This window comes from Leuciscus leuciscus (assembly GCF_965113295.1).
Source record: "Leuciscus leuciscus genome assembly, contig: HAP1_SCAFFOLD_488, whole genome shotgun sequence".
NCBI lineage: Eukaryota > Metazoa > Chordata > Actinopteri > Cypriniformes > Leuciscidae > Leuciscus > Leuciscus leuciscus.
The window spans coordinates 30,475-44,686 of record NW_028118251.1 but is presented as its reverse complement, the minus strand read 5'-3'; the positions used below and the strand labels follow the sequence as shown (position 1 = coordinate 44,686).

Here is a 14,212-nt window from a genome sequence, read left to right as displayed (position 1 = left end):
TCACATTGATACATGTAGAATAGTAAAGTCTTATTTTGTTTTAGATTCACTGGAGAGTAGATTTAGGGACATTCCATGCCCTGGCCAACAGTCTCAGCTGAGGGACCCCAACATCCTCAACAATCTGCCTATACTCCTCTATGGCTCTTTTCATCCTGTCCTGCCTCCACTGATTAAGTTTCTTTCTCTTATCCTTTCCCTGTTTCTAATGTTAAATCTGCATTAACAGTATTCTAATATTGCATTACAAGACTAAAATCATGTAAATAACCATGTTTGTCCCACTCATTGAAGTACTGTCCCACATTAGGCCGATCATGCTGTCCCAGATTTGGAAACCACATTTCCTAATGTGGGACACTAGGAAATTTGATAAAAATATTAAATATATAGTTTATACACACAAAGTAACACTATTTTTTGATGGACAAACATTTCATAAGCATATTAGGCTAAAAAGTAGCAGGATTGCTTTGTTTAAAATGTATTTAACTCCTTAATATCAAATTTGTTAAAACTCTATGTCACTGGCCTTCGGATGGTCTTCACACAAGGTGCCTCATGTTTGATGATTGCTCCACCCTCAAATATGATTGGACATTTGATAGGTCATGTGATTTTGATCATATGACACCACAGCTTTGTCTAACCCATAGTTTCACTGTCATTCATGTATTTATGGGGGACCTACAAACACTAGACCTTAGGTGTCCCACATTAGGCAGTGTCCCACATTAGGGCAATTCACCCTATTTAAAAAAAAAAAGTAATAAAAAAAATGTTATTTTACTAACGGGTTAGTTCACACAAAAATGAAAATTCTGTCATTAATGACTCACCCTCATGTCATTCCAAACCCGTAAAGACCTTTGTGATCTCATTTTCGCAACACAAAATATATATTTTTGAAGATATCGAGAGCTTTCAGTCCCTCCGTTGGGAACAACGCAATTTACACATTCAAGGTCCAGAACGACAGGAAAAACATCATTAAAGTTATCCATGTGACTACAGTGATTTAACCTCAATTTTATGAAGCGACGCTAGTGCTTTGTTTGCGCAACAAAAATTATAATTTACCTCTATATTTACAAAGCGCGTTCAAGGAACAAGTTCCGGTCTTGAGTCAACAACACACATGCGTCGTGATGCTCCCCCTACTGGTCTGCAGGTGATTTTTTTCGTAAATAAAATGGTAAATTATGTTGTTGTTTTTTGTGTGCAAACAAAGCACTTGCGTCGCTTCATAAATTTGAGGTTAAACCAATGGAGTCACATGGATAACTTTAATGATGTCTTTAATATCGTTCTGGAGTTTGAATTTTTAAATTGCTCCAAATGGAGGGACTGAAAGTTCTCGGATTAGATCAAAAAAAATATCTTCCTTTTGTGTTCCGATCCGAAGATGAACGAAGGTCTTGCGGGTGTGGAACGACTGTAATTAATGACCTAATTAATGAAACTAACCCTTTCAGTTAATATATATATTTTTTTTTTTTTTTTAAACGTAAATGTTTTTAGTTTTAATTTAATAACCCTGGGATGTATTCCCAAAAGTGTCCAATAATCAATCAGGTTTGTTCTAACTGAAAGAAAGAAAGAAAGAAAAAAAGAAAAAAGATAGATAGATAGATAGAAAGAAAGAAAGAAAGAAAGAAAGAAAGAAAGAAAGAAAGAAAGAAAAGCTTGTTGGCAGGTAGCCTGATCGAGGTTCAACAGACTCCGGTCATGGGCCAGTTAAACAAAATATTTCATGTGAGATCCCTGATGGTCCAACTATGAAGCACAAAAGAAGCATGTAGCAGCACTGACATACGAGGAGATGAATGGTGGTGCCGAAATATAAGAAGCTATTGAGTCAAGAGGGAGATGCTCATATCTCAAATATGCCTTTTGTTCGGTGAAGGACTCCCTGTCTGTGTGTCTGTCGGTGTGTGCATCTGCCAAGACATCTTAGAGATGGAATATATTGTTTTAGTCTGAGACCACAGAGTCATAGCTGCATGAATGAGTTGTGATGGAGTGTGTGTGCACCCATCTCTCCTTCTCTTACTGTAATTTGACACAACGTAGAAAGGAAAAAGGCACAACATATTGCAGACAACTAATCAATAACACAGTGTACTGCAATAAAAATCAAATGACTTTTGGTTTATGTTAGTAAGAGAGCTGTTGGCCCGCTCCATGTAAAATAAAGCAGCTCACTCTATTAGGCTAGTAAGGCTACTGATAGGCATATGTCTGTATTCTCCATAAGTTTAGTGAACGTGATTTTAAACATATTTTCAAAAGCACTATTCATTTCTTTATGTATGAAATGTTTGATGAGGAAAAAATTACTGAGTGCACCATTATGATGATTGGCTGTAAATATTTACTTTCATTTCTAAACTGAATTTTCTCCAGTCTGTTCTGGCAGCTTACCTTCTTGCAATGTTGATTCTGTAAAAGCAAATTCCTGTAACAAACACTACAAAAACAGTCTCTGAACTTGTGAAACAGTGCATCCTCAGCCAGTTGAGAGAATAAACACAAGACTCACAGTGCCGCTGCCACCTAGTGGATTCCAGCTTTACGTCACTTCTTGGCAAGAATCTCTTTGACTTCAGTTCCCAAGCATTCTATAACAGTAGTGAAGTTACTCAACTAACGGCAGGATACTGTTACAAATGTGGGCAAGTTTTTAGCGTGAGGGGGTGTCACCTGAAGTGGATAAACAATAGTTTGCTTTTTAAATTGTGAGGCAAAGTTTGTGCTATGATAATAGGCCTACATAATTTCTCAATGAGGTGGGGCATATATACTGATTTAAAAGTTATCACACCATATCACACTGATCTGTAATGATAACCTGTACTGATCAACTTGAATGACTAAGAATTTTTTCAAAGAAATTTTCCTAGCTTGAGGACTATGAATTTTGCTAAATAAAAAAAAAAAGTTAAAAAAAGTAAAAAAAAAAAAAAAAAAAAAAAAAAAAAATTCTCCCTTTGAATTGTGTGTACACTGATTGATCAAAAGAAGCAACGTCATTCATTATGTTACAAAAGATTTCTTTTTCAAATAAACGCTCTTCTTTTGAGCTTTTTTTATTGATAAACAAAAATCCACAATGATTTCTGAAGGATCACGTGGCACTGAGAACTGCTAAATATTCAGCTTTTCCATAACAGGAATAAATTACATTTTTAAATATATAATAAAATAGAAAACATTGTAATAATATTTAACAACATAATATTATATTAGCCTCAGTGAACATAAGAGACTACTTTCAAAAACAGTAAAACAATCTTACTAACCCCAGCGTTTTGAATGGTAGTGTATGTGTGCATGCATGCATGTGTCCTATATGATACTCTTCACCTTTGACCCTCTCCAACTGGATGACAGCTTGCGGTGCCTCAATATCCCCCTTTTCTCTTCTCCTATTACACACACGTCCTTCTGCCCGGATTCTCTCCGATCCTTCCTCCTACTCCCCCATTTTATTTTATTCCCGTGCTCCTAAATCACTTTTGTTATCTTCACTGATTCTTACCCCTTATGCTCTGGCCTTTATCCCTTGTTCTCTTTCCTCCTCCCCTCATTTTCCAGTCTCTCTCATCTCATCAGTAAAAATCTATCAACACATTAATGTTTTCTCTCACTTATTCTGTGACTGATGTCATGAATGCTGTCTATTGATCACATCTGATCTGATCAGTAGACAGTTTCTGTTTTATTTATTTTTTTACCTCTTATTACCGCACACTAACATTCTCCTTGCTGTCTGATAGTGAGACTCCAGCCTTCTCAGTGACTGCATAAGCCAGAGCCAGAACAGTGATTGATCTGTGTGTCTGCCTGTGTGTAAGAAAGAAGGACAGAGAGAAAAGAGAGGAGATAGACGACTTGTCCTCCACCCTCAGTGTCAGAATAAGGGGGAGATAAGAGATAAGAGAGAAGGAAGGGTCAGGAAAGGTCAGGTGGGTTATAGGAAAGGTCAAGCTGTGTTGGTCTGTTTATTTTACCCTGTCTCTGATTTCCTGCCTGCTCAGGATTCAGCCCATTCACATCTGTCCTCTAAACAACCTGGAAACGGCCTTTGATGTATCTGCCAAAAACATCCCAGGCTCATCACATAAAGACTGATCTATCTCAATTCAGCACAATGGAGATCATAATAACAGAGTTTAAATCAGAATTCCTTTTCATCTACACAGCACACATATTTGCTAGAACTTAAAAAAAACATTTTACTTTTTACTTACTGTTTGTGCTGCTTGTCAGATGCTATTAATTTTTTATTAAAATGTGTTATTTTTATTATATTCGGATGCTATTTTATATCCATTTATCTATCCATCCCATCTATCTATCTATCTATCTATCTATCTATCTATCTATCTATCTATCTATCTATCTATCTATCTATCTATCTATCTATCTATCTATCTATCTATCTATCTATCTATCTATCTCTGTCTGTTTGTCTGTCTGTCTACCCACTCGCCATCCATCCATCCATCCATCCATCCATCCATCCATCCATCCATCCAATTTGTAATGGATGTATAACTAACTATTATAAAATATTATATAAAACAATAATTTAATGTGCTTGTCAGATGGCTATACTTTTTACAGTTTTTCTCAGTCGCATTTGGTGCATTTCTCACATCACTATTTACATTTGCACAACAGTTCATGCAGTTCTCAAAACAATAAGTACAAACTGCAAAACCTAGTTGATAACCTGCAAAAGCGTGTCACTTGCTCAAAATGGATAGCTCATTCCTCAAAAGCAAGTATTCATGTCAATGAAAGTGTCAGTGTCATCGAGATGAAAAGTCCTGACACCATTGTTTATGAACAAGATAGTCAAATGGCTTTGTCATGTTTTCATTATGACAGTTTACTCTGTAAATGTTTTCCAATGCAAAAAAGTCAGATCTTGGTGACACTACCTGGAAATGCTCAAGACAGCACTATATATTATTTGTACAGCCATTTGAAAAATACAGTAAAGTTACACATTACTGTATTTAGTGAGGTAACTGAGTACAAGACACTGAATATGTATGTTTTACATTTTTACTGCATATGCTCTTTGCAATTCTAATTTGTTCACAGCATTGTGCAAAAGAAAAAATACACCCTTATTTACAACAAACATAAACTCCCTTTGGGTAGAGCTGTGCACAACTGTAAACAATATTGCAGTACATATTGGAACTGAACATACAACATAGTACTGTAATCATTCATGCACATCCAGACGTTCCTCTCTGTCTGGCCACATAATTTCAAAATGATAATGTTATAAAACAGCAGAGAGTTGTATGAAAGCAATTGATGCATGTCCAAAAGCATTTGCAATTTGTTGGAAGGAATGAGAAACTGCTACTATGATGTGCACAAATGACTAAATGTTGTGGAGGTTGAACTAACTGTTGTGCAAATGTAAATAGTGATGTGAGAAATGCACCAAAGCGACTGAGAAAAACTGTAATTTTATTAGATTTTCTATCTATCCGTCTGTCCGTCCATCCATCCAGTTTTAATGGGTGTGAAATAAATATTATAAAATATTACATAATAAAATAATAAATTAAATTTCTTTTTTTTTTCTTTTTTTTTTTACCAGCACAGCACTTCAAGTGTCTATTTGTCAATCTGTTTATCCATCCATCCATTTAGACCACATTTTTAATGGATTTAAAGTATAAAATATATAAGATACTATTTAAAATATTTTAATTGAATAAGCTGTAACGGTTTGTGCTTCTTGTCAGGATCTATCCATCCATCAATCCATTTATATAGGCTACCAAAATATATTACTATTTTGTTGAATATATTCTGTCTTAAGGATTGTGGTTCATGAAGGAAGAGAGGAAGGGCAAGCCAAAGAGAGCGAGACAGGAAGAGAATAGTTATAATCCAAACAGAGGCGCAGATCCAGAGAAATCAAACAAAAACATATACATCAGAGGAAACACACCCAAATACTCTCAAACAGTTGAACCACACACACTCACACACAGACAGAAACGCATATACACACAGCCGCTCTTACTGTGCCAAACAGCTGGGCTTCTTCTAGTCTCACTCACATATCTGCATTTCTCACACTGTCACGGTGATGTGGGTGCAGATAGCATCTGTGTGTGTGTGTGTGTGTGTGCACGTGTTGAGTGTTTATAGAGCTTTGGCGCCAACACGGTGAACTGCTGCCCACGTATAATAGGTTAGACCCTCTCAATCACCCAAGCTGACAACAGTGGGCTAAATTAGAATTATAACACTCCAAAACACTCTTTAAATCACAATTTTAAAGAACTACAGGCAGGAAAACCCTTTCACAGAGAAGACGAAAAATATGTGCACTCAGTGCTGTGAGGAAACACACTACAATGTATTCACGGGTTCAGTGCCGTTAGTTAAACGTGCCCTTTAGAAGAGTGCTCATCTCTCTCTCTCTCTCTGTCAGTTCAGGTATGGAGCTGCTGACACTGATAAATAGCTCTCCGCTAACAGGAGGCAGACAGACGCCAGGCGACACCACTGACCTGAGATCAGTCATTCAGCATCCTCAACAGATGAACACAGCTGAACCTGCATCACTGAAACATGACCTTACAGAAAGAGAGAGAGTTTTGAAAATTAACAGCCTAGTTTGCACAGGCATCTCATGTAGTAATTCTCATCTGTACGTGCACTCCTTTCAGACACAAAGTACCTTGAAACCATCTGGACTGGCCTGGGGTGCAAAGGGGTGATAGTCATAGAAATGATCAAATTTTCCCTTTCAAAGCATGGCGACCTAAGATAGGCCTACTTGATTTCCTGCATCATGATGGAAAGAAAAAAAATATGATGAAAATGAAATGTTAATAATATATTTTAGTTCACGAACATCCCTCCTGTGTCATCATGTGCTGGTTAAAGGCATCGTTTTGATGGGATGCTCTTAACCAATTAGCAGAAAAGCTCTTGAAAGGTGTGAGACAGATGGATCGATCGCAAGCTTTCTGCTTCAATCACACGGAGTGGCTATGAATCAGACTCATGTGTGATTTTGTGTATGTACACACACACCAACAATGGCATTTAACATCTACATAAGACCACTTTTCACTTATATTCTGACAGTAATAGAACAATCCAATCCATCACGTTGTTTATTTCTTGATGTTCAAATGGTCTTCTGCATTATCTAAAGAGATGATACAGACAACAAAAATGAACATTGTTATGGAGAAATAATCTTGAATAGAAATCATTTGATTCATAAAGACAAAAACTCCAGATGCAGCCTGTGTCTTATGAATGACTTTTTACATGAGAAAAGGAAGTAAATGTTTACAAATGAAGTAGAAAGAAAGGGTTTTCCCATCTTAAAATTAGACAGCCCGTTATTGTCTAAGATTAAAAAACAGAACCTTCTCCAATTCCACAAATCATTTACATCATCTGTTGGTATACACATGAGTTGTTTTCATGAGTTGTTGAAAATCTATAGGAATATATTGGAACTTGGGTCCTTCTGTAATATATTGAAAAGCTCCTATCCTTTGGACATGTAGCATAGCTTATTTCCTTATTGTTTATATTCAATCCTATTTTGTGGATTCATTATGAGCTGTAAAGATGAGACCACTCAAGCACATGGCTATTGCACTCAAGCACATGGCTATTGCTTTGTGTGTAGTGAGTTTAAGGGTTATGGTCATGAATTCAGGCCAGTGACTCCAGTTATCAGAGATATGTAGGGTGGGGGCAAGGCTTTTGAACTGACTCTTGACCCCACGGCCTCTTGGGTATTTGCTTTGTGTGTTCAGAGAGCAGCCATTTAACAAAAATGAACCTGCCATAATGCTTCTAGTCCAACTTTAATTTATTTGGTCACACATATAAATATTTGGCTTTATCGCGCACACATAATGTCTGACAATTTCCTATCAACCACAAAGCTTGCTGTTTTTCTGACTTCAAAACACCATTCACTCCTCTGATTCTGATCTTTATATTCTCCTCACATCGCCAGGCAGTCAGAACTGATGACTAGATATCAGACTAAACAAAAGGACATCATCATATTCACCAACTTCACCACAGGGCAGAGGAGATACTGGACAAGTTACATTTTCCTCTTGTCTTGTAGGAGAGCAAAAACAATAAGACTTCACTTCACTTGATTTGATCCAGTTAAAAGTCTGAAGGTTCATGCCTCACCATCTGCAAGAAGAACACTTCTTCAGTCTCCAGTAACTCTGCTTCAACAGTTTACTTCTCAGAACCATTTGAATCATAGTATGTATTTTCAAAGCTACTTCCCCCTTTGACAGAGATATTGCTCAACAAATATACACAGATGAATACTTCTGAGAGAAGGCACATGGGAGTTTATTCACAAGAAGCAGCGTCATGCCTTTATTTATGGAAGGGAATAGTGTTTATAGATATGAAACTTAGATTGTCTTGGTTGCATTACATTTGGAGGAGTTCAGAGTAGAGCAAAGATTCTTTTGTTTTACTTTCACAACAATTTAACAGTTATCAGATTATTAATTATGGGTTCTGTTTTCCTTTTTGCTTCTAACAATTTCATAATTTATGTTCCAAATAAATGATTGTTTTAAACATAACTGTTAAAGAAAATATCACTAGCTAAAATCATATTACAAATACTGAAATATTTAATATACATTATATACTACAATATATATATTACAATATTGTAAAAAAAAGTGTTGTAAAAATTATGTTTTTGAAAGAAGTCTTGGTTACCCTTTATTTTAAGGTGTCCTTGTTACACTGTTATACAAGTACAGAGTAATATTAATTAACAACATGTAATTACTATAGAGTTAGGGAAATAATTATGGTTTGGTTTAGGGTTTAATTGCATGTGATTATGCATAATTTACTGTTATTTCCACAATAAGTACATGAAACATGTAACAAAGACACTAAAATAAAGTGTTACCGAAGGCTCTTATGTTAACCAAGGCTGCATTTATTTGACCAATATTACAGTATAAACAGAAATATTATGAAATAATATTACAATTTAAATTAAGTATTTCTATTTTAATATATTTTAAAATGCATTTTATTTCTGTGATGGCAAAGCTGAGATTTCAGCATCATTACTCCAGTCTTCAGTGTCACGTGATCCTACAGAAATAATTTGAATATACTGATTTGCTGCTCAAGAAACACATCATATTATTATCAGTGTTGAAAATGGTTTTATCAATATAATGCATCCTTGCTGAATCAAAGTATCGATTTCCTTCTCCTTGTATTAGACCACTCAGACAATATTTGGTATTGATGTATTGCCAAATGTATGTTCATTAAGCAGTTTCTACTTTGACCATCACAGCTGTTGGTTTTCTTTAAAGATTTGCTTAATTGTATGTGATACCTAATCAGAACATTACCATAAACTACAACCATAAAAAAAATATCTGTTAATAGATACCTAATTTGTAAAGCACAAACCTAAAGTGTGGCATGAGTCATAGTCATTATTGTAATCGCAAACATTAATAGAGGTTTTTTTTTACCAGTCCGTTCTCATACCCAAATCGTCACTTTTTCGTCACTTTCAACCATGCTTCAATATCCGACGCACAAAGCACCCTTTAGCGTCCATATGAGACGCATAACCCTACCACATACCTAAACCTACCCATAACCGAAGCGTCACATATGGACGCTAAAGGGTGCTTTGTGCGTCGGATATTGAAGCATGGTTGAAAGTGACGAAAAAGTGACGATTTGGGGTGAGAATGTGTGGTGCCAGACAGGGGTCAGACTTAGTGTCTGAATCACACTGACAAGAGTTCAGATATACAGTGACTTACTTGCATTCATAAACTGACTGTTGTTCATCAAACACTACGCTTGTTATTGTAACAGGAGGTGACTAGGAGCCAGCTGACCCCTGACTGCGTCATAACAATCGAGACAGACCACCATCATGACATGACTCATTAAATGAAAGCCATGTGAGTCTGAGGTCTGGTCATCAGGATCTGCTAGCATATAGGAGAAAAAAAGAAAAGAAAAAAAAAAAACCTGTAATACAAAATGTTATTATATATTGAAAAAGATCATTCATCAGAAAATTAAAATGGCATCTATGATCAAACCTTATTTGAGTTTCAATTACTCAAATAATGTCTTGCCTAGATCCTGCTGACAAAATAGTATCATAAATAAGTGAAAAGAGAGGAGTAGGATAATGGTTTTCAATTTAGCAGTTAGGATGTCAGTACATAAAATTTAAGTAGATAAGATATGTTTGGGGTCAGTAAGGTTTTATAATGTTTTTGAAAAAAGTCAAGGCTGCATTTATTTGATCAAAAATACAGTAAGAACTGTAAAGTTGTAAACATATATTAATAATTCTTTTAGATAAATTAACTAGTAAAATCCACTACAACCAGTGACATGCAACAGTGTGTGTAATTAAACTAATCTTTATCAGATTTCATAAGTCTTATTTCTAAATGTCTGCCTCCCTTTGCCATAAAATATTATTATCATGTGTCATTAAATATTGCCCAACACATAAAAAAACAGTTCTATTTGTGTGAAGCTGTATATCAAAAAACTTGACAGAAGTACAAACAGAAATGGAGAGAGAAAGCGAATGGGAAGGAGAGCAAAAGAGGAAAAAGGAGTAAGAGAACTGTGTCTTTCTGAGAGACGCCAGATTATCTGCTTCACTGCTTGAGTGAAACACATTAGCAAGCTGGATTATTCAGCTCAGTGCTTCAGAGAACAAGTGCTGAAATGAAAGCATGTCTGTGTGTGTGTGTATGTGTGTGTGCGCGCCTGTCCTGTTTTCTCTGTCATACCTTTGAGTTTGAACCTCTTCATCTTCTATGTTTTAAAGAAACCAGAGGCATCTTCAAAAATGTTGTATAAAACACACTGTAATGCTCCTTATTTAACCCTCTGTATTTGACTTCCCATCGCCAGGATCAGCTGGACATGGAGACTGTTTGACTACAAACTAGGAGTGATTATCTCGGTGAGGAGTAAATGATGACAAGGTGGTTTTAAGAGGTGAAATCTGAATACTTGTGGCAGGGAGGGAGAGAGAGAGAGAGAGAAAGAGACTGTAGACCACAGGATGACATATCATTAAGTGCCCCAGTCAACAGCATATTACCGCCTCTGAAGAACCATTGAGTCTGCCAGGGTTATGTGACCTGTCACACAGACTTGCATCATGAACAGGAACATGTTACGAACACTTACACAAAGAGAGATGAGAAAGAAGAAAAGAGGAAGCATTTGCACACACACAGTGGTTGGTTTGCACAGAATCATCACGCAGAAAAGCATGTGAAATAATGGCCGTTAACCATGTGGGTAAAAAATATGTTGGTGACATCAAAGTCACCATGAAATCAAAATGTACTTGTTTTTTATTGCAGTATTTATTATAAAAAATGTATCCGTGCACATTATTATAATTTTTTTCAATGAATGTGCCCTCATAATCTTTAATCAAAATAACCTTGCAGCATTATCTCTTCTCCTCTCTGATGACGTGTTTACTGGCGTGAGGGTGGGACAACCTGTCACTCACATGACATCACAGCAATAGCAAACCACAACGATCCAACCATTCAATTCCCCATGGACAAAATTAAGTCCTGCCCTAGACTTTTTTTAAAGAAGCCGTTTCACTTCGATATACACATCACAATAGTAAAGAAAACCCTACCGCAATTTCATGCTGACTTCATGAGTGGCTGTGCTCACAAAGAGAGTTTGGTGCCTGAAATGTCTCAAATCCATTCACCCTATGAAACCCTATTGTATATCTTCCATGCTTTCCTATAAATGATCAAAACATACAATGAAAATGAACTTTGCAATGATTGTAAGGCCGAAAAATATTATAATATTAAAGAATTAGAAGCAAAGGAAAGGACCAGTGAGCTCACATACGCAACACCCCCAGCTGAATCATTGATCCAGAGAGCCTTACATCACATGACGGGAAACTCGAGCAAGAGAGGAACACTGGACTTGACAACAAGAACACAGATAAGATTTACTCATCTGAGACACACACATCCACATATTCATGGTATGATATACAGAGTATGCACAAATGTGAATGATAAAGAGCTACCACCAGGCCTCACGCAAAGATAAGATATCACGCAAGACATCACGTAAAGATAGGCCTCCTTTATGGCCGAAATATAAAAGGTGCAGAAGAGTTTTTTGCTTATAATCAATTAAAAAGATAATTAAATAAGCAGATATAAACGTAGGCAGCCACAGACAAATACACACACTTGTTAAGAGATGAGCCAATCTTATGCCTTCTAACAGAGCGATCAATGATCACACAGCCCTCAGGATATCACTCAAACTGATCCATCTATCATCAGCTGAATTATTCATACATGACCGACAGTGAGTGTGTATTTGTGAGAGTGTGTCCTTAATAGGGCAGTTTGGGCAGATTTGCAGTTTCTTCTATTTGTTTATCTTTAGCACAACTGTCCAACCAACTAACATCACTGCAAAAAATAAATAAAATAAATTAATAATAATTCTGAAAATGATCCTTCAAAATTAAACAAGCACTAACCACACATATACAGTAAACGCACAAATCAAAACAGTTCACACAGAGCCCAGCTGGCAATCGTGGTACAATCGAGTAAAGGATAATCCTGATCAATATCTAGGCTATACTTCCTGAGGGATCAGTTTTCATAGGGATATCAATATAGAACATGATTTTCAGCACTAAGTGTTTATACAATTAAACATGTGCTTCAAAAAGCCACACACCACACCAAATAACAATAAAAAACTTTTTTTTTATAAAGGGTTCATCACAATAATCCTGCCTGAAAATAAGTTGAAATATATATTATTTTATATATATATATATATATATAATACATTGGACTTCTAAAAACGTTTCTATTTTGCATTTTCTTTAATTTAACAGACTGTTTTGACCTTTTTTGAAATGTTTTACTTCTTTGTACTATATATATATATATATATATATATATATATATATATATATATATTTATTTTATTTTTTCTGAAACTTTCTGTTTTTACATTGATTTCATTTATAATTTGAATCCAAGCTTTCCAATGTGGTCTCAGACTTTTGGACCCCACTCATACATATTTAATAATACATATTTAATAATACATACATATTTAAGTAACATAAAGGATACATTTTATCTAAAATTATGTTTGTAATAATTGATATGTTAGAGGAGATCATAACTAAAGTGTTCTTGGGAGCTCAATTGTGCAGACTTTTTTTTATAACAATTGATTAACAATTGGTAAACAATTGATAAATAAAATTATACCTTATTTTAACTGAAATGCCAATGTACTTTTAATCAATAATCCTAAAACAATGCTGAGCCATGTGTTTTTTCACAACTCTGACAAATATATACTGTACTAACACGCACGCACGCACACACACACACACACACACACACACACACACACACACACACACACACACACACACACACACACACACACACACACACACACACACACACACACACACACACACACACACACACACACACACACACATACATTACTGACAGTCCGGAACAAACTCATCAGTCTCATTCACACGTTGAGAGCTATTCTGGTCGACTTCCTGGTGTGACTGAGGCATAAGATATCTCAAGCCCCTTGTCTGCAGGAGGGCACAAGCACACTGGCAGCAAAGGTCACAGCACACCGCTTATCTCAATCACTTAGCGACACACGTCAAGTCTTGTGAACATGTCTCACCACATCCAGAGCTTATGTACCTGCATTAAGACAAAGTAGCATGAATATATGAATATGCATTGCCTGCAGTTTATATTAAGGACTGGATCTGGACTAGTGCAAAGCCCGACATCCTTCTTATAATATTTAGAAACAACAGTGAGTATCTGACTTACTAACTGCTCACTATCCATCTTCATCAGGCAGTCTCTCAAGTAAACATTGCTTCCTCATACGTGGAGCCAGAGAATAAAAGTATTTGCCATGTAACTAAAGAAGATACATAAAAAAATGTGTTGGTTAAACTTAAAGTACGTGTTCATGCTGCATTCTAAGTTTAGTCAACCTGAAATGTGAAGTTGGCTTAACTGACAGCTTTCTTCTCTATTGTTATGATATTTCATTAAAACTA

At 35.9% G+C, this 14,212-nt stretch overlaps 1 long non-coding RNA gene across 1 annotated transcript; it reads right to left on the bottom strand.

The window, feature by feature from the left end:
- Positions 1–5,535: 5,535 nt before the first annotated feature.
- On the bottom strand, positions 5,536–7,607 carry LOC309491728. Its single transcript, XR_014203277.1, has 3 exons — positions 6,902–7,607; positions 6,725–6,831; positions 5,536–6,620 (listed from the first exon to the last, which is right to left on the bottom strand). It is a non-coding gene; the product is annotated as an uncharacterized lncRNA (long non-coding RNA).
- Positions 7,608–14,212: the final 6,605 nt, after the last annotated feature.